This window comes from Lucilia cuprina, chromosome 5, assembly GCF_022045245.1.
Source record: "Lucilia cuprina isolate Lc7/37 chromosome 5, ASM2204524v1, whole genome shotgun sequence".
Lineage (NCBI taxonomy): Eukaryota > Metazoa > Arthropoda > Insecta > Diptera > Calliphoridae > Lucilia > Lucilia cuprina.
Window position 1 is genome coordinate 21,497,645 of NC_060953.1, and position 6,000 is coordinate 21,503,644.

The following is a 6,000-nucleotide window of genomic DNA, read 5'->3' on the forward strand; positions in this document are numbered from 1 at the left end:
TAAAGGAAAATGATTGTTGAATTGATAGATAAGGAAAAAAACAATAAAAATGGTGATAAATAAAATTTTAAAATCATGAGCAATTTTGAAAATGTTTTTATTTTAATGTTAAAAAAAAGAAACTCAAATCTTTTTAGGATTATTAGAATTTTTGTTGGTTTGCTTAAAAGTAAATTTTAATTATTTTTTTACATTTAAATTTTTTACATTTAAATTTATAATCATGTTTTTTTTCAAAATCTTTAAAGAATATGGGAAAAACAGTTAGCGTAAATAGAGATCAGATCGTGTAGTTAGTGAACCAGATCTCAATGAAACAGGATGAAGATTTATTGAATGTTGGAAAGTCTTACAATATTCCTTTGAACACTATTAAAAATGTAGTATACGATGTAGTTGAGAATCACATAGTGGATTTAATTGCGAATTCACAGCAAAATTTGCTTTTGAACGATACTATTTCTCTGTTAGTTCCGAAGGGCAATTGTAATCAAAAAGATAGTCAACAACCAAAGAATAGTAAAAATTAGTTAAAAATGTTTGTGGAAAGACGTTAAGGTAGTGGTAATAGGCCATTAGAAATACATAGGTGTAACGTTTACTTTTCAGGTGACGATAAAGAACTTTATATATTTTATTGAGAGGACTGGTATTTTCAGTGGGTACAGAGAATTATAAACATAACGTGGAATTTTCTTTAGTCTGCTTTAGAAGTTCTGATTAGATCTTGTGAGAGTGACTATGATCGAACAAATCTTTTTACCAAATCTATAACGTGATTTTAGATTTCAATTCTAGAATTAGCTTCCCTAAGTCGGACAGGGATTTGATAGAAATAATGATGTTGATATTTGTACATTATTCGAACTCCCAAACTTTACTAGAATTTTTGTTGAAATGTAGGCATAATGTTTTGAAAATTGAGTTAGGTTTTGGAAAAACTTTATTTAAACCTAAAGTTATTTCTAATTGTAATTTTTGCTTAGAGGGAAACCCTCAGAAGAACAGGAAATCCGGGGATCCGGTTCAAAAGTAGATAAAACCGGATTTGACATTATTTTAACAAGATGTACAGACAATTTTCATGACATATGGACAAAATATTTTCAGGCTCGGACGAAAATTTTCAGTGAAATTAATACGGAACAGATATAACCAATATCAGACAAAATTCTAAAGACGCGACAAAGACACAAAGAACTCAGAAACAAACAAAAATTGTCGAAAGTGCGACAATTTTTGCTGAAGGTGAAATTTTAGGTGAAAAAATTAAGGGATTGTTGGACAGTGGTGCTACAATTTCCGTCTTAGGATTTGATTCAATAGAATTTTTGATTTTGATTTACATAATATGTAAATTTATTCAGATCTGGTTCAACCATGCCAAATATAGGTAAAATTGTTAAAAATATTACTATTGATAATCGGACTGATTCAATTACTATTTATATTTCTCCAGGACTTAGTGCAGTATTATGTCAAATAGACTCTAAAGGTTTTGAGTAACCAATTTATTTCTATTCTAAGAAATTAAACAAATCTCAGAAAAATTATTCAGTCACAGAGCTTGATGGCCTAGTAGCTGTCACCGCTATTAAGAAATTCCCTCCATATTTGGAAATACAATTTTTCTAAGTAATTACTGATTATTATAGCCTAAAATGGCTTATGAACCAAATGGATTTGTAGGAAGACTTGCACAATGGACTCATTCTCTACAGGCATATGACTTCGAAATAGAACATGGGAAAGGGTCAGAATATATATTGAGGAAAAATTGCCAGGATAATGCGGAATCCTTACCGGATATAAAGGTGTCGGGGAAGATTGTCTATAAAAGTGATTCGATTTCTGACTCCTTAAACTGGAAGTTGTGGGTACCGAATTCACTTACCGAGGACTTGATAAAATCGGCTTATAATCCTCTCCAAGCTTCTGATGGTGGAATTTCGAAAACACTTTTTAGACTTCGTGAAAAATATTATTGCCCAATATGGCTGTTCAATTCAGGAATTTTATAAGTAAGTATAAAGTCCTAATTTTATAACGAGACCACCAATGGGAAGGCAAACTATAACGGAAATGCCATTTCAGAAAATCATCATCGATCTTTTTGGACCCTATCCTCGATTAAGGCTGGAAATACTAACAAGTTAATGGTTTTAGATCATTTTACAAAATTTTGTTTCACTCACCCTTTGCGAAAGGCTGATTCTAATAATATAATAAAATTTTTACAAAATCATGTTTTTAGTCTATTTGGTGTTCCGGAAACAGTTCATAGTAACAACTAAAGTCAATTTATTTCTAAGGATTTTGCTGAAATGTGTAAAATTAATTATGGTGTTCGTCAGGTTTTCAGTGGATATTATACATATCTTATTTTAGCTCAGAATACACAGAGTCCCAAAAACATTTCCTTTCTATTACGTATTCATAAATGTTTTGGTTTGTTGTTTTTCTAAATACTTGTTATATTTTAAAAATTTTAAATTTGTATTCAAATTTTATTAGTTTTTTTTAATGAATTATCATAGTTTTTGGAAAATTTGTGATAAAAATTGTTTTTGGGTATGTTGTTTGAAAATTTCAAATTTGAACGTATGGAATATTTGAAAATATTTTTGTTTTGATTTAGTAGCTTTTGTTTTGGAAAATTATTTTTATTTTGTTTTGCATCGGTAACTTGTTTGAAATTATGAATATATTTTTAAATTTGCTGTTATACTTGTAGATAGACATTATTTTAAGTTGTATAGGCTTTACTTTTGGAAAATTATATTTTTTTTTAGTTTTTAAGATTCCAATCTTACGGGCTATTTATGGTCAATAATTTGTTACCAAATGTATAAATAAAAATCAAAATATTTTCATTTTCAATTTTTATTATTTACCCAACGTTTCGTTTGTTTGTTTCAAACTTCTTCAGGGGTTTCCTTTTTATTTTCGAATTCTAACAACAAGACATATAAATTTGTTCATTATAAATCATTGAAAACTTAAAATGTAACAGTTTAGCTTACAAAATTCTATTGTTTACATTGTTTGTCAATTAATTTATTATTTAAAAAACTGGATTTCACGACACAGAAATTAATAAATAAATAATCATCACACAATCATCAACACAAACATTACCGTAAGCAGTGTTGCCACAATAAAATTTTTTTTCTAACCAAAATTCGAATAAAAAATAACCAAATTAAGAAAAAAGTAAACAAAATTATTTTTATTTGTCTTATGTTTACATTTGGACATTAAAATAACAAGTTCATTTTCTGAAGTGGAACTATGTTATAATCAGGGAAACCAAAATAGGCAAATGCATGTTTTTTGTGGTGCGTCGTATGGACTCATGGATAAGATTTTATACGTTTCAGACCAATTTAAGAATTTTGGCATCGATTTGTTAGAGCATATTTTTGCATATTTTACCCATAAGAGCATAATTTTGCATGATTTGACTTTTTTAGCATATTTAAGGCATATTTTCGAGTTTTTAGAGCATATTTTACCCTTTTAGTGCATATTTTGATATTTTCGCTTTTTTCGTTTTTGTACATTTTCAAAACTTTATTAAAAAAAAATAAAATTTAATTTTTTTATTTTTAATTTTTCAGCCTATTTTACAATTTTGAAAAAAATTCGTTTATAGAACTTAAAAACTGCAAAAAATACATTACTCTCACGAAAACCAATGTTATAGTTTTTTGTTCAATAAAGCATTACATTTTAAATCAGACATAAAACCTATTACTTTGGATTTCATGAGACCAATCCATTTTTATAGTTTAAAAAACTAATTATTGGAATTTATGAAAACACCGATTAAAATGTCAGTTTAGAAGCTATGAATACAATTGGTACAAATGTGTCAAAATTTGTCGTTTGAAATATGTTTTTTGGGGTCCAAATTGTTTCATGTTATTTATTGGTTATCTGAACGTAAAACGGAATTCTATTAAACTAGTTCTTCAAACTATGAGATGAATCAATTATAAAAAATCTTGTAGGATGAAATATGACACTAAACATTTATTATTTCATTACAATTTCTGTCTTCTTGAGCTTTACAATGTTAAAAAATAATGAAAAATTTTATTTTTAGAGCATATTTTTTAAATTTTAAGAGTATATTTTGAGTTTTTTACGGCATATTTAAAGCGCTTAAAACACTTTTTTTAGAGCATGTTTTCGGTTTCCCTGGTTATAATACTATGTTATTATGGAGACATTTATGAGCGTTAAAGTAATTTTCTATACGAGATCTTATATGAGACGTATGGTCAATTATGGGTCAATTCTCATAAAATCTGACAGAGATATTTTAGTTCCTTTAAACCTTGATTACTTATGTTGTATTTTGTTGCTATATTGCAGTACATTATAAGCTTTAAAGTCATTTTCAGAGGAGACTTTTTATGAGGGATAGATTGAATTATATACCGATCCTCATAAATTTTGACAAATACATTTCCAAAAAAAACTTTTTATAATGAATTTCATCGCTATAGATGATTTTTTAAGCAATATAGTAATTTTCTGAATAGGGCATAATATTGGGGCTAGGTGAAATCGTTGACCGATATTTAGCATTTTCAATACAAATCAAACTGGGTCAAAAAAAAATATTTTGGCAAAATATTTCAGCTTTCTATCTTGTTTCTTTTCGACTCTAACGTGTTTTCAACAATAAATATATGTCTCTCTATTAATATTTATTTTAAAAAATAACTGAGTTTTTAACGCGTTTTAGCGCAATTTAAAAATACTCCACATATGACTTTTTGGAAAACAATTTTATATTATAAACAAGTAAGAATGTTATAGTCGGTCAAGCCCGACCATATAATACCCTACACCACAGTGTATTTCGCGGAATAATTAGTTTCCTTCTAAGTTTTTAATTAAATATGTTAAAATTAATAAGTACTTAAGCCCCCACGCCACGCCACGCCACGCCACGGCTTATTCCAAGGGAGAGTAAATATGTTATTTCACATATTCGATGTCTGTAAAAAAAAAATATATTTAAGGTTAAATATAAAATTTAAGCAATTATTAAACTTTATCGTTTCTAAGTCATCAAGGCTAGTATAAAACTTGGTTTGGCAGGTTTTTGTCCAGATACGAGTGTATTAGACACAATTATGGACTTAAATGCCATATTCGGCGGGTTCAGTTGTATGGGGGCTAGGTTAAATAATGGACCGATGTAAACCATTTGCAACAGGCTTCGTCTCTGGTACAATAGAAGATCGAGTGCCAAATTTTATTGAATTATCTTCAAAATTGCGACCTGTAGTTCGATTACAAGGTTTACATGGACGGACAGACGGACGGGCATCGCTAAATCGACTCAGAAAATGATTCTAAGCCGATTGGTATACTTTTAGGTGGGTATAGGACCAATATTATTGTGCGTTACAAACATCAGCACAAACCCAATATACCCTCCCCACTAAAGTGGTGTAGGGCATAATTATCATTTTATGTACATATTTGGAGATTTCGTTCGAAAATTGGGTTTAAATTATTATTATATTTGTATTTGACCAAAATATAGAATTTAAGACGGTAAAATAAAAACTAGTATAAAACATCATCTAGAAAATGTAAATAAAGAACTAAAAGTCATGGTGAGATAGTAGAAGTCAAAGGTCATGAGTATCAAATCTTTGCATATATCGCGATTATTGTTCGTCGTACGAGTTTAGATGTTATTACAACTTTTGTATACAATACAATATAGAAGTTGCAATTATACTTTTAATTTAATTTGGAGGACATAATCTGCTAAGTACGTAGACTATTCCCACCAAATTTTTTTTTCATATAAGTATCGCGAGTTTTTACTTAAAAATAGAAATATTAAAGGAAGGACGGACGTGCTTGAATCGACCCAAAAAGTGATTTTAAGTTCATGGATGCACCAAAAGGAGAGAAAGGATTCATTATTAACGGTGTTAGATTGACTAGTGTAAATAAAATAATATTACG